Source organism: Hemicordylus capensis, chromosome 4 (assembly GCF_027244095.1).
Source record: "Hemicordylus capensis ecotype Gifberg chromosome 4, rHemCap1.1.pri, whole genome shotgun sequence".
Classification (NCBI taxonomy): Eukaryota; Metazoa; Chordata; class Lepidosauria; order Squamata; family Cordylidae; genus Hemicordylus; species Hemicordylus capensis.
The window spans coordinates 247872701-247900669 of NC_069660.1; positions in this window are offsets into that span (position 1 = coordinate 247872701).

Below are 27969 nucleotides of genomic sequence, written 5' to 3' on the forward strand. Positions count from 1 at the left end.
TCCTCCTCTCTATCTGCATATGGAATCCCCACTGCCCAATCACCATGGTGGTTCTGCTGTCACGGGCTCCTCCTCCCTATCTGCATATGGAATCTCCACTGCCCAATCACCACTGTGCTTCTGCTCACAAACTCTCACAAGAGCTGCCATGCATGGGATTAGCCACGGGTATGCCTTAGAGAATTATATATATAGATGAAAAGGCAGGGTATGAATTCATCAATGAAAAAAATATTATTTTCTTTTATCTATTACAGAATTGACTGTTTTTATCTGTGGTTTTATTATTTTACGCTGGGTGGTTTGTTTATGTGTATGTTTGCTGTTTTTCAGTGCAATTCTAAACATGTTTACTCAGAAGGAGAGAGCTCAGCTTACTCTGAAGTATGTTTAGAATTGCAGACCTAGCTGTGTTATTTGATATTCATTGTTGCTGCCATTGTGGTAATTCTGATTGTCCTATGTTCTAAGCCAATATCAGGGGTATAGATATAATTGAGTGGATGGATTCAAAGAACCTGGGCCTCCCCAGCTCCCGAGGGCACCCCAACTCTACTCCTCCCTATTTTCTTCATTATCTTCCTCACTCCTAGGGGCCACCAGGAAGAGGGGGGAACACAGGTCCCCTTTCCCCTAGCTACGCCCCTGGCCAAAATAAAAGTTAATTGGCCAAAAAGTGAATTGTGAAATTTGGAAATAAATATATGAATATTTGGTGACTCTAGATTGAACTTTGTTACTGAGAGAACGACACATATTTCTTCAAGATTCATAAGTCCAAGAAACTTCCTAGGCAGCAGACTGTGATTTTGAGATGGTTGTGGTGCTTTAACAGGTTTGTTAATTATTGTAAGGCATATAAGAATATCTTACAAGCCGTGTACAAGAAGCATTCACCCTGGATGATTAATGCAACATAGATACATTGCAGGCAAGCTGATCTACATTTAAATCTTGGAGAGAGACACATAGCAGTTTTCCAGTTCTACGTACATTATTTTCCTTGTTTTATCCCTCTTTTTAGAACATCTTAAAATATTCCTGCTTATACTTTAAGGGACAGAAGAAGATGAAATGTTACATTTGGCAAGTTTCTTTCATTTTATAATTTGCTTCTTTGTGAAAATGCAGCAAAGGGTGACTTCTATTATGTTTTAGGTACGAATCTGCATAGAGTAACTTCCAGCTGTTGACCGTGTGATTAGTCCTTTAAAGTGCAAAAATGGCTGTTTACAAATACCCATAATTACTGTAATTTTCAGACGAGAAATCTGCGCTCACCTCAAACCAGCCCACATGCCAGTTCTTGCCTGGACAAAATGACTATTTCTTTATGGTGAGAAATTTCAGTCACATATTTTTTTAAAAAATTAGCAAAATATATTTTGTCTGCAGAAATAGATTTTAGCATGAATAGACCTCTGAGACATCCAACAGTGTCAATAATATTTTCTATTCCAGGGGAGCAAAAATATTTTTTTCCTTGATAGCATTTATTTTATATTCACTGCACTGGAATGACTTTTTTTAATTCTGCCAGCAAAGACTTATCATATGTGGGTGCCATTGCTGTAACATAAAGATAAGGATGGAGGCTTATTCCACTCATAAGCTCATGAGTCTGTAAATTGGAACTATCCTTCAAAGTACAATGAATTTTACCAATCCAGTTTTTTGTTTTTTTAACATGAACAAGACTGGAGTGTTGTTTCCCACTGAAATATTTTCTTTCATTGACTTAAGGAAGCACATTCAGATGTATCAAGGAAGAAAATAACAAAAGCACTTGACCCAACATTAATCTTACCTTGGATGAAAGGGGATCCTGGTTTGGGGGCAAGAGTGGTGGATCTCCATGAGCTGCAGTTTTTGTGCATCTCTGTCTTAGGTAAAATCCATCCTTACAGTGCTGTGCAAAACGTATGCATGCTCCCCACTGCACTCAGTCTTATTGCACAAATGGGAATAATTTCTGTATGGAAATCTGTTTCTGCTCAAAGAAACTGGGTTCTACTTGAAGGCAATTACATTGGCACTGGTTCTGCAGGGTGCAGAAGTTCAAAAATGGAACCAGATGATACTTCTATCTGGGGAAATGTTCTAGATCTTCAGACAAATTAGGAACAGTTCTGCACCTGAAGGTGTTTGTTCAGGGGCAAACATTAACTTTATGCAGTGTGGAGAGCGGATGGACATTGAACAGGAAGGAAGACATTTATTGATTTAGGATATTTGTATACTGCTGCAAACTCATGTGTCAGGGCAGTTTACAACATATAATAGAGTGCTCCATTAATTTTGATGTATATTCTGTAACCAAAGAAGATATTCAGACAGTATTAATGGTGGCTGATATGATGGGCAGCACTCCATCGATGCTAGTGACCTGCTGAGGCTGCTGTGCAACTTGAAAGCAAGCCCGATGGTATAGCACAATGGGAATGCCATGGAACTACTTAGAAGTTCCAGGGTTGCCAGAACCCAAGGGGTATACTCGTGGGTCAAATGGGCCATAAGCCAGAATTTGGCTTTTTTAAAGCCAAATCTGGCACCTAGCTTAGAACTGTCTCAGGGTAGCAGCACGGTGCTCCTTCCACTGGAAGCAACAGAAGGAGCCCTGCACTGCTGCCCAGAAGCAGTTTTAAGCCATTTTACAGCAGCCCTGTTGGGCTACACCATTGGGGCTTCCTTTCAAGCTGCACAGCAGCCCCAGTGGGACCCTAACATCAACGGAGTGATGCCTACCATGAAGGACATCTTTATATATAATTCTCTTAAACGTGCATGTCGCTAATCCCATGAGAGTTCGCAAGCAGCTGCCGGATAGGATAGCGATGGGGATGGGGAAGAAAATAGGGATGTTGGCTGGCAGCAGGCTGGCCTGGCCGCCGGGAGGAGGAGGCGGTGGTGACAAGACGGGATGGCCACCGGGCGGAGGAGGTGGCGGCAGGCCAGACCACCCGGAGGGAACAAGAGACGATGGCGGGCCAGCCCAGCCACCGGGAGGAGGCGGCCACTGCTGGGAGTTGGTGGGCAGGTGGGAGGAGAGAAAAGCATGGGAGAAGAGAAGGGGGGGGGGAGAAGAAGCGGGCGGGCCGGCTGGCCTGCCAGCCTGAAAGCATGGTGGAGGCTGAGAAGCGGACCGGGGTGGGCCGGGGAGGGGAGAAGCGGGCCAGCCAGCCAGCCAGCCAGAAAGCCGGGCGGACAGGGGAGAAAAAGGCAGTGGTGGTGGGTGGGCTGGCCGGAGATGCAGATGCTCTGAACCCGGCCCAGCTAGTTATTTATAGAATCTCAAGAACTCACGGATAAACCCAGGTGTGTGTGTGTGTGTGTGAGAGAGAGAGAGAGAGAGAGTTCTATTTGTTCACGCTACTAACCCCTCACCTTAATTACTAATTTGTAGTATTTTCTTAGACAATCGCAAAACATATCTTCATACCATGACAATCCATTTTTCAGTAATTAAGAAATGGGGCCTATTTCTACATGAAATCATTTATCTGTGCTGAACTTCCACATATATAGAAAATGACTTTTCCATTGCACAGATATCTTAGATCTTTATTGGCCATTAAGTAATAGTTTGTAGTTTGGATACATTCCAGTCTGTTGCCAGAAAAAAACCTTTGTTGCACATAACAAAGGAAAAATCCTTTGCTATTACAGAATCTTTAAAACGATTCACTAACATAATTGCTGGTTAAAATCTTAATCTATACCCTGTCTTGGGAAAATTTTGTTTTCTAAAACATGTTATATGATTATAGCCCCTCATAGGTAAAACAAAATAACCATTTGGGAATTCACATTTTTGGAATTAGTACATATTCATTACATGTACTGTATTTTACAAAAAGGATGTCATGTGCCACATAAATACTTTGAGGCTGTTCTCATAACTAGGGGGGGTGCACAAAACTTTGTTACCCAGTTCAGTTCAAATCTGGACTGGACTTGAACCGGACCAGGCATGTTCGGTTTTGTGCACCCCTAACCCCCGCTTCGGTTCAGGTTCTGTTGTGCATCCCAGTTTGGTTTGGGTTTGGGAGGGGTTTGCAATTTTTTTTAAAAAATGGCTTGGGTCTGAGGTATTTAAGAGAGCACCTTCTTCTTCATCAAGCCCACTGTCTGTTGAGATCATATGGGGAGGTCCGGTTGGGGTTGCTACCGGCTCAGTAACCGGGACTTTTCTAGAGTTGCCCCAGGACTCTGGAACATGCTTTTAAACAAAATTAGAGTTTTCCCTTCTCTGGATGTTTTTAAGAAGGACCTAAAGACGTACCTGTTTAGTCAAGCTTTTAGTTTATAGTTTTAAAGCTTCAGTTTTAGAGATTTTTAATTGTATTTTAAATTGTTTTAATTATGTTAATGTTTTAATTGGTTTTATATTGTGAACTACCCAGGGACCTTTTTGTATAGAGCAGTATATACATGTACTTAAACAAACAAACAAATAATTCACTGCCGCTCTTCTGGGGGGCTTCTCCAAGGCTGTGGTGTGTGTGTGTGTGTCTCCAGAGGTTCCCTCTCCCCCTACTGGCCTCTGTTACTGTCCAAATCATCCGGCTCGGATGGTCTTTGGCTGTCAAAGGCTGTTATAGTGTCTGTTTTAGCAGTATAAGCAGCTTTTCATATAATCACATGGTAGTGTGACTCTGTTGGTCCTTTTGGATCTCTCGGCGGCTTTCAATACTATTGACCATAGTATCCTTCTGGAACGTCTGAGGGGGTTGGGGGTGGGAGGCACTGTTTTACAGTGGTTCCACTCCTACCTCTCTGAAAGATTCCAGATGGTATCGATTGGAGACTGTTGCTCCTCAAAATCTGAACTTAAGTATGGTGTCACCCACACTCCATACTTTCTCCAGTGCTCTTTAACATCTACCTGAAACCGCTGGAAGAGATCATCTGGGGATTTGGAGCTGGGTGTTACCAGTATGCTGATGACACCCAGATCTCCTTCTCCATGTCAGCTTCTTCAGGAGATGGCATAACTTCCCTAAATGCTTGCCTGGAAGCAGTAATGGGCTGGATGAGGGAGAATAAACTGAAACTGAATCCAGATGAAGACGGAGGTACTTATCGTGCAGGGTCAGAACTCCAGAGACAATTTCAATCTCCCTGTTCTAGATGGGGTCACACTTCCCCAAAAGGAACAGGTTCGCAGTCTGGGAGTACTTCTGGATCCACACCTCTCCCTGGTATCTCAGGTTGAGGCGGTGGCCAGAGGGGCTTTCTATCAGCTTCGGCTGATACGCCAGCTGTGTCCATTTCTTGAGATGAATGACCTCAAAACAGTGGTACATATGTTGGTAACCTCCAAACTTGACTTCTGCAATGTGCTCTAGGTGGGGCTGCCTTTGTACATAGTCCAGAAGCTTCAGTTAGTATAGAATGCAGCATCCAGGTTGGTCTCTGGGTCATCTCAGAGAGACCACATCACTCCTTTTTTAATAGAGTTACACTGGCTGCCAGTAGGTTTCCGGGCAAAATACAAAGTGCTAGTCATAACTTATAAAGCCCTAAATAGCTTAAGCCCTGGATATCTAAGAGAACGGACTTCCGGTTAGATAAGATGGTGGGCGGCAGCATTTCTCTTCAGCTCCTTTTATTGTGTTAGTATCTTTCTTTGCTTTTCTTTGTTTTTTATTTGTTTTAGTAGGCATTTGCCCTGAAAATCTCTTTTCCATAATAGAACAGGTTAACAACAGAATAATTGGCTGAGGTCTGTGCTTTGGCTGTTGCAATCAGAAGACCGAGTATTTTTAAGATAAAACCTACTGGACCTATTGGACTTGGCAGTGCTTCAATAAGGAAAGCTGTAATGAAGAACAAACAATTTAAATCCAGAAATAAAAACTTTCGAGGCTTCCAAGGCCACAGTAAGGTATCCAAGGTTTCCAAGCCTTTGCATAATGCTGACTCTGCTACACAGACGAAGATAGACTCATTTTATACTCGACCACAAGTCGTAAGCACAATAATTATGGATAAGGACAATAAAGTTAGTAGTTGTAATAAATCAAATGCAGAAAAGGGGTTTGGCTCAGCCAGGGACTGCCGAGACAATGATCAGAACTATGCTTATAATAAACTCCAGAACTCCTATTTGGACAAGAATGAAAGGAGGGACCCTTTATCCTTATCTACAGATGAGTCAGCAAACCCACTTCTTAGCTCTGCGACAAAATTGACCTCATCAGAGGCTAATGAGGAAACACCTCTAAGAATGCCTGTGCTCATTTTAGACACTCTGATCTATTTCAGCGTTTCTCAAAAATTGCAATTAATATGGATAACCTAAATGCCGAGATGAAAAATTAACTAACTTAGTCATCTTAAGTAATTCTGTTAGCGGCAAAGTTGCACAGCCAAATAAATGTACACAGGCTGCAGAAGCACAGACACAAACAGAAGTACAGATCCAAACTCTTAATATGGAGCTGAGGTCAGAGCGGTTTGTTACTCTTTCGGAAGGAGATTGTAAGATTTCCGCAAGCAACTCCAATCAAAGACCTAAGCAAGGAACTCTACATTCTACCTATCAACCTAATTACTTTATTTTGGAGATTCTACAAAATTGCAAAAACTCGCAGCGCTAGAGCTCTAAGCAAAAAATCAGAACCTCGCTTGCTCAAATTTTGAACTTTCATGAGCAAGCAGTGGATCTGATATCTTTTTCAAGATTAAATACATCTAATCCTCATATGCTTAAACTGCTGCTTAGATTCGAGCATGCTTTAATCCCAGAATCCTTTTTTAGAATGCAAAATTTCTTAAGGGAATGGGAAATATTCCCTAGAAGGGTTTTTATGCCAACTCCCACTATACCCAGTGATCCGGCAGAGACATATCTTAGAACCATGAAGAAACATATGATCATCTCTGCCACCCAATCTAACTGTGATTCCCAGAAGAGATTATCACCTCATTGTTTAGTAACGGCCACTAATGACCAAATGACACAGACGTCGGCGGTGAACGTATTTGCTCCAGAAAGGACACAGTCTATCAATCTAGACGAGCTGAATGACTCATCGTTAATTACCATCTAAAAAATCGAAGAATTATCTGATGGCATGCAGTCAACGCCTTACACCTGGGATCATACATATAAAGTATCTAAGTCTGGAGTTGAGATTTACGCCGGAGAGATAGGTTTTACTCAGAAACCGGACTCGAAGAGCGGGACCATAGGGGACATTGGTAGGGCCCCCACCCATTCTTCTGAAAGTGTTCTAATAAAATCTAGAGATTCTGTCCTGCATATACAAGGAATCGAGGAGAAGTGCACCCAGACTAGTAGGGCAGTCAATGCCAATCTCAAGAGCAGGTGCAGGCCTCCTACGAGGCTGTCACTATGGGATGATCCCCATTTTGACAGAATCGCCCATCTTCTGGAGGCATCATATTCTCACTCTCTTCTATTTCCTGGTGAGGCACTCATTTCTGAGGAAAATACGGGAAATGCCTCATTGGACCTTTTAAATCCGCAATTGGATCACTCCCTTCAGGGCAGCTCGGCTTTATTTTACCCGGTTGAGAGCTTGTGCCTTCCAATGCACAACTTGTCAAAGCAGCAGAATGTGAATGCCAACTGACAATCATGTAATTACTCCTCCAACGATCAACTCACGCTTCTTTCATGGAATGTTGCCAGTTGGCAACAAAAAAGGACTGACCCAGATTTTGAAAACTTCATCTCGAACCATGATTTAATTTTTCTACAGGAGACCTGGATGAAGGACGAATTTGATTTCTTCTGTCTCCAGCAACTTCAGTTCTTCTGTCTCCAGCAACTTCAAGTCTTAGTGGGGGCAGAAATTCCAGTGGTTTGGCAATATTTATTTCTATGCGATTGCAAGTCCATGTCGAGAAATTCCCTTTCTATGAAAGTTGGGTGCTAGCAGTTTTGCTAACATTCTCTAATTTCCAGATTATATGCATTAATGTATATTTGCCTACTTCACGGGATGGTGCTCAGACTAGAAGGCTGTGGAAGGCTGTTGAATTGTATCTTATGCATTTGAACTTTTTACATCCATCTGCCTCCCTCATATTTGGGGGTGACTGTAATGCAAGATTGAATCAAAATGATCCACTTCTGTTTGATAACTTTGCTTTGAGCCCTCCAGATCCAGGTATCAACACCCATATTCTAATGCGTGCCTCTTTAGATAAGATAGGCAATCTTGCTGGACGTATGTTTTTACAAACTATTAATAACTTAGATTTATTTGTGTTAAATGGGGCAATAAAAGGAGATTACCCAGGCCAGTTTACCTTCTCTTCAGGGGGCAGACGCTCAACTATTGATTACATAGTGACATCTCGAGATCTTCTAGGGAGGATAATAGAATTTAAGATTGTACCAAGACCTGAAAGTGATCATTTCCCTCTCATTTTGGTCTGCAATTCATCTGGTTTAGACTCAAAAAAGGCATTGTGGAATTCAAATGAGTACTATAAAACCAACACAGGCTTAGGGTGGCAGAAGATTAAATGGACACAACATTCTGCCCAGGCAATTAACGACTGGTGCAATTCAGAATCAGGGATGAGGATACGTGATTTTTTTATGGGACATCTGGGAACTGTGGAATGCTGCCCAGGTAAATCTGCAGGCTATTCACTAGTAAACCATACAGGGATGATTTCTAACTATGAATCTTTAATTTTCCATAAGCCCTTATTGGTGAAACAGAGTATGAGGAGAGCGGACAGTCAGGCTAAAAATAGCAAGAAATTGTTTGACCAGGAGTGCATTCTTCTTAAAAGAGCCTTAGTTCAACTTTCAAACTGCCTCAAACAAAATTTTTCACCATACCTAGAGCAAGAAATGGCACAGTGTAAAAGAGAATACAAATCCCTCTTAAGATTTAAACAGGAAGCAGCCATGAAAAAGTGCTGGGCAGTGGTTATAAATGCTGTCAAAAAGGATGACTCGATTGGCTTTTGGCGGTTAACCACGCCACATGCTTACCCCTATAGACATATTCCCATTTCGGCTGATCAATGGGAGAACCATTTTGCGGCATTGTATAGTGAACCAATACCTTCCCTGCCATTGGATATCTCTTTGACTTCTTTGTCACATTGGCCCTCGGTCACAACTCATGAAGTTAAATGTCTAATTACACAGCTAAAGAGAGGGAAATCACCAGGTAATGATTTCATTTCCCCAGATTTTTTGTTATCTAATCTAGATTGGTGGGCAACAATTTTGGCAGCTTTGTTTACATACATAGACCGTACGGCCCATATTCCTAAAGACTGGGGGCTTGCGGTTGTCGTCCCGATCCACAAAAAAGGAGTATGGGACGACCCTATGAACTATAGACCAATAAGTCTGCTTAGTGTAATTAGTAAACTCTACGCAAAACATCTCTGTGTTAAACTTTGTGAATGGATGGACCAGTAGGGCATTTTAGAACAGGAACAAGCAGGGTTTAGACCAGGTAGGTCGGTTTTGGACCACTGCATTGTGTTGCAATATTTAATCGAAAAATATGTGCATATAAGGAAAACCCCACTTTATGCTGCTTTCATTGATTTTCAGATGGCATTTGACTCTATTTCAAGAGGCAATCTTTGGGCAAAACTGTTTCAAACCTCAATTGATAGGAGGCTATTGTTATTAATCCACAGACTTCATGAAAATTCAACTCTCTGTGTACGCCTTGATTACATGGGTCATCTCTCAAAGAAAATACCCACAAAAAAGGGAGTCAGACAGGGCTGCATATTAGCCCCTTTTTTATTTAATTTCTATGTGAATGGCTTAATCCAGCGGCTACAAGGTACAGATACACATGCCCTCAAACTGGCTGATAAATATCTATCGATTCTTATGTACGCCGATGATGCGGTAATCCTGTCCCAAACCAGAATAGGTTTAAAGAAAGCTCTGGGAGTGCTGGCTGATTACTGTAAAGAAGTGCAGCTAGTGATAAATTACACCAAAACTAAGATTCTCCGTTTTAGTACAAAAAATCGTAGCTTCAACTGGTCAATTGATGGCCGTAGAATAGACCAGGTAAAGCAACTTAAATACCTAGGGGTAGTTTTTCAGTTCAATGACCATAAAACTGCACATATGAGATCTGTTGTAGATAAGGCCAAATGCAGTACCACAGCTATACTGAGATTTTTTTGGTCTCAGGGGGGACATTACATTCCAGCTGCCATTAAACTTTACACGGCCAAAGTAGTCCCTCAACTTCTTTATGGGACACAATTGGGGTCATATTCTAACTTTAACGAACTTGAAAAAATCCAAACGGGTTTTTTGAGAACGCTATTTGGTGTACCTAATTGTGTGCCCAATGTGGCAGTCCGCCGGGAGGCGGGCCTACTCAAATTGGAATCCAGGGCATGGATAATAAGAATATTTTATTGGATTAAACTCCATCTTTACCCGACAGGACTAATTCCTAAATTCTTATCGGTTGAGCCGCAATCATCCTGGAGTAGGAAGATAACAAACAAACTTAGTCAAAGTGGACTATCTCCTGCCCTACTGCTGGAGGCTGGCGAAAACACAGCCCGTAGACTGGTGAGACAGAGATTGATAGGCATAGATTTACAAACTGAGTAGGCCAGCATACGGCTTTTTTACAAATCAATCTATGCTAAGGCGGATCTTACTCCGGCAGCATACTTATTTACAATTACCTTAAGTAAATTTAGATGGGCCTTCTCTAGGGCTAGGTTCAACGTTTTCCCATCGGCTTTACTGTACGGGAAATACGCAAAATTACCCTATGAAGAAACAAAATGTCCTTGCGATCAGGCGGTCGAAACTATGGCCCACATTTTATTGAAATGCCCTATATATCAGGACATAAGGCATCAATTAATTGGTCCATTATTAAAAGATCTGAATGGAAAAGATGATGACCTGGTGGTAGCGTACTTATTAGATGACAAGGATATATCAACTTCTGCCGCAGTAGCCAAGTTTTGTTATGTGGCCTCAAGATTACGGCCCTCAAAGGAACAGAGTCTCTGAGGCTTCTGGGAAGCTACAATATGCACATGTACTCCATTTTAAGTGATTAACTGTGTTAAATGTGTTGTATCATTTGGTCAAAGACCGTAAATAAATACTAAACTAAACTATCTAAGAGAACATCTTCTTCATTATGAGCCTCATCACCCATTGAGGTCATCCGGAGAGATCCGTCTCCAGTTGCCACCAGCTCGGCTGGTGGCCACACAGGGACAGGCTTTTTCGGTTGCTGCCCCAAAACTGTGGAATGCGCTCCCTACTGAGATACGATCCTCCCCATCTCTGACAATTTTAAAAAAGCATTTGAAAACCCACCTCTTCACCCAAGCTTTTTCAGTTCTTTAAAATTTTAAGGTTTTAATTTGTGGATGATTTTTACATTGTTAAATTGTTTTAGGTTTTTGTATATATGTTAACTTGTTTTATGCTATTGTTAACTGCCCAGAGACAAAAGTTTGGGGCGGTGTACAAATGTGATAAACAAACAAACAAACAAATAAATAAATAGTTCTGGTCAGTGTGTTTTGAGATCCAAGAGGCATGAACCAATCCCATCATTAGGGACTTCCTATACCGTTTTCTTTAATTTCAATCGACTTCCATGCACTGATCTCTGTCATACTTATTGGTTCTCAGTTCCATCATTGTTTCATTGTGTCAGGGAGACAGTGGCCAACTTTTGCAAGGCATGTAAAGGAGATAGGAGGTGCAAAAGAGGTGGTGCAGCCTACAAACAACCAGTTAAGGTCTATAGAGAATTTCACCTCAGGAAACCCCTTCTTTGATTACTGATGCTGAGGGCCAGTTCACAGACTAAACTGGCATATGGTGAAAGTGTGTTACATATGTGCTATTGAGCTGTGCTTGGCTAAAGTGGTCACGAGATAGCTTCATCAAAGTGGGGCAGATTATGAAGGATCAGCAAAACCCATACAAGAGCAGACCAGAAACTGGAAAGAAAAAAACCTCAACATACACAGTGAACATGTCTTATTTCCACGTGTCAGGAACTTAAAGAAGCTGAGTAAGAGCTTATCAGTGAAGAGCTCAATCTGCAGTGTTGTATTCCTTTTTAGGACCCTCCAAGCCCACATACACAAGTGGTTCACATCAAATGTTGGTTGGTTGGATTGCTCTTCAAACATGGAAATGTGTACTGTATAGTTTTGAACTTCTTCAAGCTATGCCTTTGCGACCTTATACATTCCTCTCCATTTATCACTATTTCTGTTTTAAGCCACTCAGTCTACTATAGAGGGAGAAGATGCATTTAATGCAGTCGCAGTTTCTTTCCCCGGAGGTTTTTTAACTGAAGAACTCTCTTATGGTTCCCATAGAATAGTAGCAAGAAGTAGGGCTCCTTAACCCTTTCCTTTCTTGCCATTTGTCCCCTCAACTGCTTTCCCTTCCATGCTTCCCCATCCATTAACTTTCCTCCTCCTAGGTGGGAAAGCAGGTGGGGGAGCATTTGAGTGGACAAATGGCAGGAAAGGCAAGAGCTCAGCATCCCTCCCCACTGCTGTTTTCCATCCCTGATGGTAGCTTCCAGGACTGGGTTGCTGTTTTTTTTTTTAAACAGCCAGAAACCCAAATAAAAAGAAGACAAAGTTGGTTGGGGTAGAACCAAGTGACTCTGTAACATATGGCTTGACTCCTAGAGTGGTCCAGATAAGTGAGGCTTTACTGTCTGTACCAAGTAGATATTCGATGAACACGAAACCAGAGTGCCCCTTCTATTTTAAGCTATGAACCTCTCTAATGAATGGATTAACACCCGGTGTGCTATAGACTACTGAGACATCCGCTGTCCTAAACAATACAGCCTTTGAGAGCCTGCTAGTCAATAAAATAAAATACCCCATTCTCTTTAATTAACATATGAAATAAACACAATCTGTGACACCTAGTGTGCAGCAGCAATTAAGAGGCAAGGCTTAGTTAAACCTCCTAATATCTCATTTAAATATGCAATTAAGGGATAATTGCCTACAATCAATAAAAAATTGAAATATTTTGCAGAGGCTTCAATTATTTTTTTTGTGAGGCTTTCTGCTACTTTGAAGAAAGCGTTCACACCTCTTGTAAAATCAACACTATGCAACTCAACAGTCCTTTGATTTATGCTGCTACAACTCCTGTCTTAATCATTTGTATAGTAACAACAGTGTGTGTTCTCAGAAGCGTCAAAAGCCAATTCTCTCTTTTACTGCCGTGGCTCCCCCAATCAAGCAGTCCTGGGAATTGTAGTTCTGTGATCGATGACAAATAATTGTCAGTACTCTGACAAAACTTCAGTTCCCTGGTTGCTAGAAGGGAAAGTCAGAGCAACAATGAGTCATTTTGGAAGGGCGATATATAAATTGAATAAATAAATAAATAATCTCAAGACAATTTGTTTTTGTAGTGTAAACTTTTCTAGCATTAGAAAATATGTGTTGTACAGTTTTCTGTAATTTTTACTGACATTCTCTAAATTCGCTATCATATACCCTGAATAACATCTTGGCTTTGTCCCATGTAGTAACTGTTTCCTCAACTGGATGCTATATGGCTACTAGCCATGCAGATTCTTTGATTCTGACAATGTTTATTTTCGTTAAAAAAAACCGCACAGTTTTCAGTCTTCTCACAATCTTCATATTAAAAAATTATATATATATAAAATAAACCCAAAGACCCATATCCAATCTGTATCTTCCTCCAAAAATGATCAGTTCAGCCCTCCCTGCCCCCCCGCCCGCCCCACCCGGCATGGCAAAAAGAAAACAAGTTTGACAAATTGTGAAATATTTGACCCTTGAAGTGTTTAGCTGAGCAACCAAACAAGAAACATTTGTTTCCTTGCTGTTCATCTAGGTGTAGGGTTGTCAGTCTTCCATGATTGGTTTGGAATCTCTGGGAATCAGCATCCATCTATAAGCGACTGCTGAAAGCAATCTAGATATTTTAATGGCTTGCTATTGTGAAAAATATAGTGAGGGTAGGTGGGTTGGAAGGAATCTCCAGGAACAGCTTCAGTCAGAGTTGGCAGCCCTATCCAGGTGGAGCCCTTCTGTGGGTTTCTACCAATAACACCCATCATCATCTGTCTGAAGCAGAAACTTAGCAATACTTAAATATAGATCCATCTCAGAAATTTTTAGCATTGAACATTATGAGGCCTCTCTCATGACTGAGTGAGATAGATGATTGAGGGCGGGCAGTGGGGAAGGCAGTAGAGGCTCGCCTTCCCCGCAGACGAGCCACATGGAGTTGCTGGGCAGGCAAATAATGCATCCAGTCAGTCCTCAGCCGCCATGGGCAGTGTGGAGGTGCGGGGGTCAGGACGCATTGTCCCCACCCCCTGAAATCCCACAATGTACTGCACGAATGAATGGTGCATTGTGGGAATCCCCCTAGCAATGGGCAGGTGCCTGTCAGTGTTTCAGCGCCCGCTCAAAGCAGCCGATGCTGACACACAGTCAGTTGAACGGGGTGAAGGGAGCGCTTACTGCCTTAATCTCCTTTAAGAGCCCTGCTTCTAAGCCGGGTTTGCCACTGAGGCACAGCTGGGCGCTGAGCGGCAACTGGCAGTTCCCACAGGCAGCCAAGCCCTGCTGGCTTAGCTGCTCTGGTCCAGTCTTGACTGCTCCTGAGAACAGCCTTAATCCTAACATCATTCATTCATTCAATCATTCATTCATTCATCATATTTTTATACTGCCTGATATGTACATCTCTCTATTATATAGTGGTATGCAGCAGAGAAAACTAAAACGATTGTTTTAGGTAGAGAATAAGTAGAGATATTTCTTTTATTAAACTAATATTTATGAAAACTTTGGCTGACATACTAATGAAACACTAGCTCACCCGAGTGCGGCGACCGCCGCCCTGCGGGGGCCGAGTGCAGCCACCACCGCCAGCCGCCGCCTCACCTCCGCGGTCGGGCCCGCCTGGCTCCCCGGCCATGGCCGCCGCCGCCATTCTCCTGGGTGCGCCTTACCCAATCAGGCGCCCCCGCAGCCCAGCCAATCAGCTGGGCTGCCGGGACGCACATTCGAAAGGCACACCCAAGAGAATTAAATATATAGATAGGTGCTCCTAACATCAGTGCACATATAATGCGAGCCCCTGCCTTGGCCTCTGTGCTTTCCCAAGTGTGGGCACTCTTGTGCAAGAGCACAAAGACTTTTCAGATCTCACCCGCACTTTGGAACTGCTCTGTTAGGGTAGAAACGCGTCGCGTGACCAACAACAATGGGGGATGGGGGCGTAGCTCATAGGAACACAGGAACATAGGAAGCTGCTATATACTGAGTCAGACCATTGGTCGATCTAGCTCAGTATTGTCTTCACAGACTGGCAGCAGCTTCTACAAGGTTGCAGGCAGGAATCTCTCTCAGCCCTATCTTGGAGAAGCCAGGGAGGGAACTTGAAACCTTCTGCAGGGCTAGAGCATCTGCTCTGCATGTAGGAAGTCTCAGCTTCAATCCCTGGCAGCATCTCCAGGAAAGGCTGGGAAAGACTCCTGCCTGAAACCTTGGAGAGCCACTGCCACTCAGTGCAGACAATACTGAGCTAGAGAGACCAATGGACTGACTTGGTATGAAGCAGCTTCATCTGTTCCAAGTTTAGGCTTAGGTCCGAGTTATCTTAGAGAGCACCTTCTTCTGCATGATCCCCACTGCACGTTAAGGTCATCTGGGGAGGTCCGTCTCCAGTTACCACCAGTTCGTCTGGTGGTGACTTAGAGACAGGCCTTCTCTGTAGCTGCTCCTTGGCTGTGGAACGTACTCCTGGCAGAAATCCATAATCCGAGTTCATTGCTGGCCTTCAGGAGAGCCCTTAAAACCTATCTGTATAGCCTGGTCTTCCAGAGTTTTTCATTTGTTGTAAATTGTTTTTAATTGCTGTAAGTGTTTGGCCTGGTTCTCCAGGGTTTTTAACTGTTTAAATGTTTTAACTGTTGATTAGTTTTCTGCTGTTTTTATAGTTTTGATTTTAATTGTTTTTACTTTGATGTAAACTGCCCTGAGCCATTTTTGGAAGGGCAGTATATAAATCAAATAAAAATAAAAAAGTTCCTGTGTTGTTCCATTGCCATTATCTATCTATCTATTTCTCTAAGGCGTACCTGTCACTAATCCCATGCATGGCAGCTCTCACGAGAGTTCGTGAGTGAGCTTCCGGCACTGGGAGAGGAACGCAGCGGTGCTAGCAGACAGGCTTGCGGGCGAGGCAGGAAACAAAATGGCAGTGTGTGGAGAAAACGATGGTGGCAGACGGGCGAAGAAAATGGTGGCGGCGGACGAGCAGGCAAGGGAAGAAAGTGGCAGTGGGTGGGCAGGGGAAGAAAACCGTGGCGGCAGGGGCGGGCAGGCGAGTGGGAAAAGAAAATGGTGGCAGTGGGCGGGCGGTGGGGGGGGACTAGAGGTGCCAATGATCTGTGCACAGCCCAGCTAGTTATGACTATTCCCATTATTGCCACCCATATACATGGTGCTAGAATGAGGATAGTTATGTGTATACATAGGCTTCTTTTCAGTAGAGAATGGTATGAGGTGCACCTGTAATGAAGGCTTCATTGAAAAGGTTGGTTTGGAGGAGCGATTTGAAGAAAGTATGAGAGGTGATATCACAGAAATGTTCTGAGACAGTTCCAGATGTAAGGGGCGGCAAGAGAAAAAAAGTGAGAAATCATTTGCAAGTGCAGGAGATGTTTGGACAGCTGAGCATGGTGGAGAAGGATTAGTGAAAATCACAGGCAGGTTTGTGTCAGGATAGGACAGTGGAGTGATTGCAGTGGGCAGGGCAGGGCCATGAAGATTTTGAAGGTAAAAATAAAAAGCTTGTGGGATACTAGAGTGGATCGAAAAGCAGACTAGGGATATAAGGGAACATCACACAGAGTGATGAGTGTGATGTTGGCCTTATGGTGCATTTTAGATGAAAGAAGGGGACCAAGATGAGGCAACTGATTACTAGAGAAGAGAAGATTGTAGTAGACAAGGTGAGAGATGACCAGAGTTTTGTTGCGAACCAGAGAGGAAGGGCTGCATTTCTGCAATGTTGTAAAGAAGAAGTGCCATGATTTGTGATGGGCTGAAAAGAGAGGTGTCCAAGCAATAGCCAAGTTTTTGTGCTTGATCAACTTTGAACGTGTTAGAGGTTGTTGATTTTTACCCACAATAGGTAAAACAGCAGAGCACTAAGGAATGAGCACACACTCCAGTTACAGAGTGGGTAGCAGAGGATGGTTTGGATATTGCAGCTGTTTAGAGAAAACATGGAGATCCTTGTATGACTAAACACTAAATATTTATTGGTTAAATACACTTAGATAGGAAAGACCTATCTCTAATCTAAAGGACTACATAGTGGATAGGTAAGGAGAGAGAGAGATAGATGTTTCCATCTGCTCTCTAGGAGGAAAGGAAGGATTGTGACGCAGCACAGGAAGTGCTGCAGAGTCAGTTCAGGGGTCATAGAGTAGGGACAGATAGGGAGACCCTGACTCACTGTCTCTACTCCCAATGCCCCTAGTGGTCATTAGGACAGTTGGTGCAAAAGGTCGATGCACTGGAAGTTCATCTCCAACAGGACGTTCACTGGATGCATTCATTTCTTTACAACAATTGCTGACTGCAAATGTTATTACAGTAGTGCATTATCTGAAGAATGACCGTTTTTATTTTCAAGCCATCTTCACGTGTATTCACTGTCTTCAAAATATAACTACTTCATACAATATGTGGATTTTCAGAACTGAAAATAGTCATGCTAAACATAGGTACAAAGAGTCACCCAATTTTGATATTTTCCTGTTGAAAGTTGTCACAAAGAATTTGCTAGAATTCATTTTTAGCCATCTACACAATCAAAACCAATAAGAAAATCTATTTTGCTCTGTTTTTAAATAAAGCATTTCACCATCACCCCTTTCTCTTTGCTTTCAAAAGTGTATTGGTTGACATCCAAACTAGATTACTTATGAGTAGTCACAATGAAATTGATGAGGCAAGTTAGTGATGACTAACTTGTTCCATTAATTTCAATGGGTCTACTTATGAGTAACTTAGTCTGGCTGTCAACCATTGAGTAAAATTGATAGGAATTAATAATGAGACGCTGGGAGGCCTGAAAACCTTGAGGAATTAAGAGCCTTCTGTTGATGTGCCACATGCTGGAAGCTATAATCTGGTTTTTTTTCAGTTCTTTTTAGAGCCAAATTCAAAACAAAACTTTGTTCTGAATGACAAGTAAAAAGGAAGCAGCATTGCCTTGACTAAGAAAGGGTGATCTACATGTGGCAATAAGGTTCTCTATGTGCTTCACAAAGTAAGGTTCCTTGTAAGTAAGAGCTAGGGCCACTTATATGATGAGCTCGGATGGGTCAGGTCTCATATTCATGCTACAGTCATCTTTGACAGTGTTGATCACCAGTGTGTGACTCCTGCAGCACAGAGCCAATCTTTGCCTTCGTTTGGATTGTCAAATTGATTGGCATTTGGCAGTGCCAATCGTCTCCTTGGTTTATCATTTCTGCTGTTCCTTGCATGTAGTCCACTGCTGTATGCAAAACCTGAAACATTAACGATTCCCTATTGACCTCTGCAGCAAACCTAGAGAGGTTTTTGCTGTTCTTGGCTGAAAAAATATGGTTGTAAGAAGAAACACTTTTAAGAACGGGTCTTTTGCTGTAGCACCCATAAACTCTCTAATTAGGATTAAACAGATTAAGTTGAGACGGTGTGTAACCTTGTTGACCAGTATTGTTTTTCTCTTCTTTGAATGCATCTAGAAATTGCAACTCATAATTTCTTATATATCACCTCATATACAATACCTAGGACAAACTCTTAGTTGGAAAAAGTGCTTCTTCTGACAGAGAATAATTCCTGCATAATAATTTGTAACTGCAGTTCAATGGGTACTAAAAATTAGATTAAGTTCTTCCAAGATACTTGCAAATATCTAAATTTCGTAAGTGGCCAATATATTTTACTGGATCTCTTACAACCAAAGTGTCACTGAATATGATTTTCTCAGTCTGGATCCAGTGCTTGCCCCGGCCTTAAATATCTGGTTAAAGAAACTTGCTCTATTTTATTTTCCCCTTTCACTACTGCTGTGCCTGTAATTTGATTTCCAATTTCACACATATCCCTTCCCCAACAAAAAAAATTCTTCTTAACCCCGTTAAGAAACCCTATCGTTTTAAATTCGTTCTCTGCTTTAATTTAAGAGATAACTCATTCCTGTTTGCAGCGTTTTAATGCACTGTGTTTTTCCCCCTACAAGCAACGTACGTGTGTAATTAATAAACAATTTAGTATGTTGAGAAACCTAGGAACTTGGCAAATGTTCTGGGGATATGAAATCTCAGGAAAAGCAGCACATTATAAGAAATAGTAAGTAATTACTTATGTAAGCTTTTCTTTTTTAAATTCTAAGAACATTAGCTACTAATTACCTACTAATTACCAGTACTTCAGCAGGTGTATGCACTTAACTGTAGGCTAAAACCCCTGTGAAAAACAAACCCCTCACATTCCCTCTCAAGATTAAAACAGAATCCCACTGGACCTCATAACATGGCAGAGGTGTAGCAGAGCTGTTTACATGGCAGTGCTTTAACTGCTTGATTGCTTAAGGTGAAAACAGGCGCCAGTTATTCTGCCTCCCTTTTTCTGTTAATGTCAAGGCAATTTACCAACATGAATAAGTGGACTGGTAACCAAATGAAATCCAGGGGGCTGGGTGGGATGGAGGGGGACGTAGAACTAAACTATGATTAAGATGTCTCAATCACAAGCACATTTATCTCACTTCTCTAGTGAGCTGGCAGCTTATTTCTGGTTATGAATAAAGCAGCTAAAAATGGGTCAAAACTTTTAGATCCCCTATCCAGCAAAACTTAGTAGTGACTAAGTCCTAGTAAAATGAATCGAAGAAGTAGGGGCTAACTCAAGTCCTGTTGCTTTCAATGGACTTTGTCATTACTAGTGTGAGCTGGATTGGGTCCTCACTGGTACGCTTTCCCATGATGAGCTTTTAAAGAAAGCTTTTGCCCTGAATTATTTTTATTTGCTGCTCCTGTACATTTTCTTCTGGCTGTTTTAAATTTTCTTCTGCAGCTCCAATATAGTATGTTACATTTTATATAATCCTACCCCCTGTGACTGTTACCTGCTGCCACGTTCTTTCTGGGGACCAGTTTCCTGGGGCTATTTACATTATGCCTGCTGCAACTTTAAGAATCACCAGCAGTCACAGCCAGAAACCTGATTATTCTGGTTTTTAAAAATTGTATGTTAACCATTTTAGGAGGCTTTGGCCAGAAAACTGCAGTGTGTATATGTATGTATGTATGTATGTATGTGTATGCGAGGGAGAGTTTTTGTCATGAGCCTACTCTCACCAGTGAACTGGAGTCAGGAAGAAGCTGAGCCAACACTGGACTTGGCTCCAGGCCGCAATGGTAACCCAGAGCATGTGGAAAGCCCAGAATCATCATCATCATAATCAAATGGCATTCACTCTCTAAATGCCTGCCTACAGGCAGTAATGGGCTGGATGAGGGATAACAAATTGAAGCTGAATCCAAACAAGACGGAGGTGCACATTGTGGGGAATCAGAATCTGAGGGATGAGTTAGATCTTCCTGTGCTGGATGGGGTTACACTCCCTCAGAAGGAGCAGGTGCGTAGCACTCCCAAGCTATGCTTGGGAGTCAGGTTCAGGCCTCACCCTGTTATCTCAAGTGGAGGCCATGGCCAGTAGTGCTTTCCATCAGCTTTGGCTGATTTGACAGCTGTGCCCATTCCTTGAAGAGGATGACCTCAAAACAGTGGTGCATCAGCCGGTAATCTCTAGGCTTGACTATTTCAATGTGCTCTATGTGGGGCTGCCTTCATACGTATTTTGGAAACTTCTGTTAGTTCAAAATGCAACAGCTAGATTGGTCTCTGGGGCAACATGGAGAGACCATATAATACCTGTTTTAAAACAGTTGCACTGGCTGCCAATATGTTTCCGGGTAAAATACAAAGTGCTGGTTATTACCACTAAAGCCCTGAATGGCTTGGATCTGGTCTACCTTAGAGAGCATCTTCTTCTGTATGATCCCCATCGCATGTTGAGGTCATCTGGAGAGGTCCATCTCCAGATTCCACCAGTACGTCTGGCGGCTGCTCGGAACCAGGCCTTTTCTGTAGCTGCTCCTGGCCTATGGAATGCACTCCTGGCAGATATCTGCAGTTTAGGCTCACTGTTGGCCTTTAAGAGAGCCCTAATGACTTACCTGTTTGGCCTGGCCTTCCAAGGTTCTTACATTGTTTTTAAGTATTTTAGTTGGTTTTAAATTGTGTTTAAATTGTTTTTATATGGTTTTAAGAAGTGTGTTTTGAATAATGTCCATTTTTATGTTTTTTAAACTAGTTGTACACTGCCCAGAGCCTCTGGATGGGGTGGTTTATAAATGTAGTAGTAGTAGTAGTAGTAGTAGTAGTAGTAATAATAATAATAATAATAATAATAATAGGCACTTTGGGCATCGATAAAATTACAACACATCAACTACAGAAGGCCACACTACTCGGGACAGCACTAATACTATGAGGCTATCTTTAATTTTTCTTTAGTTATCCTAGACCCTTGGAAAGGGCCCGATAATTAAAGTACCAAATCCAGTCAATAACATCTGGTAGACTGTGTGTAAATAGCATAATAATGATTTCTTTCTATTTATTTATTTAGCATTTATCGCCTGCTCTTCCTCCAAGAAGCCCAGAGTGGTGTATATGGGAGTGTTTATCTTCACAACCACCCTGTGAGGTAAATTAGGCTGAGAGATCTGTGACTGGCCCAGAGTCACCCAGTGAGTTTTATGGCTGAATGGGGATTTGAACTCGGATCTCCCCGGTCATAGTCCAACACACTAACCACTACACCACACTGTCTGTGAAGAGGTAGAGTCCATGCCAGATCCAGTCCCAGTCCCAGTCTTGTTGGAGTCATAGGAACATAAGAAGCTGCCTTATACCAAGTGAGACCATTGGTCCACCTAGCTCTGTATTGTCTGCCCAGACTGGCAGCAGCTTCTCCAAGGTTGCAGGCAGAAGTCCCTCCCAGAGATTAAGCCTGAGGAGGCAGAACTTGAAGTAGGCCCGATGTTGTATCCTGACCCAGACTAGAACTAGTAGGAACTCCAGAGATAGGGCCCCTTATAATGGTACCTGAGGAGCCTGGGCCTCCTGAGATAACAGCCTTATCAGAGCCTAAGTGCCCAGGAGAACCAGCCCCCTCCTCCTCCATTACCAATCCCCCCTGATATTGCTGTGTCAGCACCAGCAAAGGACAAGGCAGGATCAATGAGAGAGGAGGAGGGGATACTAGGCTTCAAGCTAGGAGGCCACTCCTTTAAGAAGGTCACTCTCTCACCAGGGGGACAGACTGGGCTCAGGGGTATTTCAGGGTTCAGTCTGCCTTTGATGCTGTTGAGTCAACATGTCCTATGGCTCTTTTTGAGGTGCTATCTGAGCTGCGCCTTGAAGCCTGAATTGTGCCTTGCTGCCTGGTCTGGCTGCCCTGTTGCCCCCGTTGCCCAGATATGACTGGAAGTCTCTGACACCCCATGGGCACGCGAACGTTGCAGGGAGGAATGCTGCTGCCCCAATGAGCTGGAATTAAAATGGACGTCGGTGGGGGGGGAAAGCGGTGGGAGGGGTAAGTGCACCCTCCCCTGCTCTTAAGGTTAGACACACACACCCTCGCTGTCGAACTGGCAGAACCGCTGATACCATGCTCATCCCTACTTAAATGTTGCTAATTGAATGATGGGATATAAATATCTTAATAATTAAATTAGGACTAACTTGCAATGCTATCCCAATTTCACTGCCTTACTCAGAGGTGACAAAATTGGGGACAGTTCAATAATTTTTCAGCTGGTGAAATAGTGGCTTTATCAATGGAGGTAGCAGTGATGTTCTTCCCAGTGGCTGCTAGCTAATGGTTGCAGTGTTCTCCCATAAGCCCTGGGGGGTTCTATTCTATTCTAGGGATTCTGAGAGAGAGAAAAGATGGCTGTCAAGCAATGGCTGCCATTGCTTGACATTTTGCACTGCCATTTTGCACTGCCATTGCAAATTTTTTTTGCCATTTTGCACTGCCATTGCAAAACAGAGATCTGTTGCCCTGCAACTTGCCCTCCCCTCAACCCTCCCAAAATTGGAGGCTTCTGAGAAAGTTTATAAGAGTACGTTTGACACAGTACTAAAATAAATAACAACTCAGTTTAAATATTAAAGAAAGCCTGGATAGTTATCTGCTTTGAACTTTCATACTTCCTTTGCACTTAATGCTTTACTGAAACTCAAAGTAACTTTGATTTTTATTATTTATAATGAACAGGCCTACCCCATTGCAGGACATCATTATTTGGAAGGAAGTCTGATTGATTTCAAAGGCCAGAGCCAGAGGCTTTCCTTGAGTCTTGGGTGCTGCTCTAAATTGAGGAATAAACAGCATGATTGCCAACACGAGTTGGGAAGCATTTCAAATTTGAGGAAATTTGAAAATAAATAAAATAAGTTAGAGAAAAACTACCTATAATGTGCTCCAGAGTCCTCCCTCCATCTGAGGACTGAAGAAATTTTGCAGACATAGAATAAGCTTGTAAAACAACATGGCCTGGCATTAAAAAAAAGTATTTTTATCTTCCTCCCCAGCTCTGGTGATTGAATATATAGCCAAATAAACATATTGTTCAATGTGAATACATTTGTTGTAAAACAATAAGGCTAGTCTCACAACGTCTGGAAAGCGGACTAAGGGAACCAGCCCACTTTCCAGCGGTCGTGTGCAGTACCAGAAACCACATGGCTCCCAGCTGTTACCTCTCCTAATTCCCCCTCCCCTTAAATGAGGTTAGTGGAGCTAGCACCCCACTAACACCATTTTCCTGATTGTGAGTTGCTATGGTGCAGCTCCGCACCACAGTGACTCATGAGGAGACCCTCGACTGGGAGGCAACAACAGGCCTCCTGGCATCGGGAGTCTCCCCAGAATGCCACACACACTTGCACAGGACATCCTGGGATTTCCTGGGGCCGGGCAGCCCTCGATCCCCGCCGCCCCTACTGGCTCTGTGACAGAGCAGGTAATCATGTGGGTGGCCGATCCAGCCACCCATGGCTTGCCAACAGATTGTCTGTAGGGAGAGCGGGTCAAGCTTGCTCTCCCTGCAGAAGCCCTGCAAGCTCTCCACACTGCTCGTGTGGAGAGCCTCAGTGTATTTTAAACACTTGATACCCAAAATAAAAGTGAGCTCACAAGAATAAGTTTTCCAAGATAACATGTAGTTTCTTGATTTTAAAAGATTTTTTAAAACAAACAAACACAAAACTAACAGGTGGACTGATCTCCTTGAACATTGACACATTTGATGTGCTATTCTGACATGCATTTTGAGAACTTTCTCCCCAGCCATTCTGAAGTTATAATATGGGTTGCAAAAAATGGGGGTACTTCTCCCTCTATATGACAGCAAGGAGCAGTTTCCTGCTAATGAGACTTGAATGATGGGGGATCCAATTCCAGAACTTTCTGTAACTTTCTGCTGTGAAACAAAGCAGTTATGATACTTTTAAGCAGTTCTAGAAACTTTTTTTTTGGGGGGGGGAATCAGTAAAAATCAACCAATAACCTTGAAAGTCCCCACACTTAGTCATCTGTGTTTGGTCTGAAAAGGCCAGTGGGCTAGAAATAGAACCAAGCAACCACTTGCATTAGCAAAAAATGACTTGCTTCTTAAGGGTCTATTTCCACCTTGGTGGTGATTCACATGTCCTGAAGCAAAGCAACACTTTTGATGTTTCTTACCTCACACCAGACTTTTTGTTATGACTTCATAGCAATCTTAAGCTTGTGGGGAAACCATAAATTGCTTTATGCTTTTCAAGCCAAGCCATTTCCTGTAAATAAAGATTGTGCCCCCTCTACATCCAATTCTGTACACATCTGTTCCCATGCATGACAAAAGTGTATTTTTTACTTACCTTGGAGAAGTATCTATTTTTCTCTTGTAATAACTGATAGATTGCAGTTCCTTGTAAACTGGAGATTTACCTATCAGTTTGCAAAATAGTAATCAAAATGGTCAGATCAATGTTCATCATAACAGTGATTAGCTTGAAGGGGCTAATGGACCAGGAAAAAAACCAAGTAGCCATTGATTTGGTGAGAAATGAATTACCTTTTAACCAGGGGCATGGGGACAATGGAGTAGGGGGCAACAAGCATCTCTCGACATCCAGGGACTGGGGGAACCACCCTGCTGCCAACCCTCCCACCATCTGGTGAGTTCACTGACTGGGAGCGTGAGGACCCCTCTCCTTCCCAGACAGAATTTCATTGAAATGCTGACTGGCCCAGGGCTTTTGCCCCTGCCTCACAATCAATGAGGCAGAGAGTGAAAACCCCAAACCAGACAGTGTTTCAATGAAATGCTGGCTGGGAATGATCCCTAGTGGCCACCCACCCTGTGTTCACAGACACAGGGGGCTTGGTCAGTGCTTGGATGGGGCCGTTCAGTGGTTTGTTGAATCACTGACTGAGGAGGGGAAACTTTGCAATGGGACTGAATGGCCCTGTCCCGGCACAGACCACACCCATGCATCTGACTTGGATGCAGGGGGTGTGGCTTGGGCATACATGGACATGTGCACAGAAATCAACAACAACAACTTATATACCATTTTTCAACAAAAGTTTCCAAAGCGGTTTAGAGAGAAATAAATAAATAAACAAGATGGCTCCCTGTCCCCAAAGGGCTCACAATCTAAAAAGAAACATAAGAGACACCAGCAACAATCACTGGAGGTATAGTGCTGGGGGTGGATAGGGCCAGTTGCTCTCCCCTTGCTCAATAAAGAGAATCACCAAATTTAAAGGGTGCCTCTTTGTCCAGTTAGCAGGAAGGGAGTTGCTGGCGGGATCTTGTCCCACAGTCACCGGCGAGCTCCCTACACACCTGCTTTTAAGGACTTGCCTCCATGTTGATGATGACTACCTGTGATCATTTACACTTCTGCCTTCCCCAAACAGTGCAACAATGTGTATCATTAGACTTTTTGTAATGCGTTTATTGCTTTCTTAAACTGATTGAAAACCATGCATTTTAAGCCAAACTATTTCCTGCTAATAAAACATATTGGGATGGTGTTTCCTCTCATTCTCTAGAAAAGAAATCAAATGGCTGTTGTTGTTGTTTTGTTGGTTTTTTTGGCAATAAAGCACTTACCTCTATCTTGGTGATGTTAATATCTAAAGTTTTTTGCTTCCCTTTTTCTGAAACAGTGCAACAAATTATGTTCCTTACCTTTGATCATTCCTTATGCTGCATAATTATTTCTGTTATGAGTTTATTTTCTTACTTGGTGGAATGAATATATATATATATATATATATATATATATATATATATATATATTCCAGATGATTTGCAAAATGAATGTTGCCTTATCGTTGTCAATTTGTTTGCTGTTTCCTGTTCAAGTGTGTCTATTTCCAGGGTGAAGTTTCCCTCTACTGTCTCTAGAATTAAGCCTTAGCAAAGGTTATTCACAGAGTCAAACAAAGAAAGGGAGAAAAATATTTTGGGATTTAGAGATGCTAAAAATCTCTCATCTGCTGGATCACTTGGTTTCAAATCACCTCCAGCCATTACAAATGCCTGTTCTAGAAAAGGAAGAGACTTCTTACCTGGAGGTTTTACAGACAGGGCATCTACCTCGAATCTCCTTCAGAAGAGAGTGTGTGCATTCACACTAGGGATGTGCACAAACTGGTTCGGAGGCCATGTTGGAGGCCTCCGAACCGGACCGGTCTGGCACTGAGGGGAGTCTACCTTTAAGGGCGGGGGAGTAGTACTTACCCCTCCTGCCGCTCTTCCCCCTCCGGCGCTGCATTTAGGAGTGAAGTTTTGGGGGCGGCAGCGTTCCTCCCTGCCGTCCCTGCCCCCGTCATTGCCCGGAAGTCGCGTAAATACAAGCACGCATGCGCCCGTCGCCACCGTGCGCGCACGCCGCATACGTCACACGCACGCTGCATGTGACGTATGCGGCGTGCATGTGCACAGCTGCAACAGGCGCGTGCGCCACGACGAGCACATGCGTGCTTGTATTTACGCAACTTCCGAGCAACGACGGGGGCAGGGGCGGCAGGGAGGAACGCTGCTGCCCCCAAAACTTCAGTCCTAAATGCAGCGCCGGAGGGGGAAGAGCGGCGGGAGGGGTAAGTACTACCCCCCGCCCTTAAAGGTAGAGCCCCCTCAGTGCCAGACCACGCCGCAGTGGTTCCATGCACACCACTAATTCACACACCAGCCAAACTCACCCTGAAGTCCCTTCAAAGTCTCTTGGGCCCAATCCACACACATATTGGGCTTTGTCTTACCTCAAGGTATTTCTGAGTTTTTAAAATTCTTATTTATTTGTTTATTTATTTATTGTTAAATTTATATACCGCCTTTCATTAAAAACAATCCCAAGGCAGTTTACAAAAGTTTAAAAAAACATATAATAACAATAATTAAAAGTATTAAGCTAAAAATATGACAACAAATCTGATTTAAAATATATAATATACAAATGCAAAAACTATACATGGATAAAAACACACACAGAAGCAGCAATAAAACAATCATGTAAAGGCCTGGATAAAAAGCCAAGATTTAACAAGCTTTCTAAAAGCTGTGATAGAGTCCGAGGAGCAAATGACCACAGGGAGAGCATTCCAATGCTGGTTTTAAGCTATTTTTTCTGAAAACGCTGGAGCAAATAGGGAAAGGGACTGAATCATAGCATGATAAGAATTATTAGCATAATAAGGATACTCTATTTAGAAATGCAGATGTAGCTCTTTATTACTCTCCCCCCCCGCCCCCACTGGCTAGAAGGAAAATATGGAGGAAA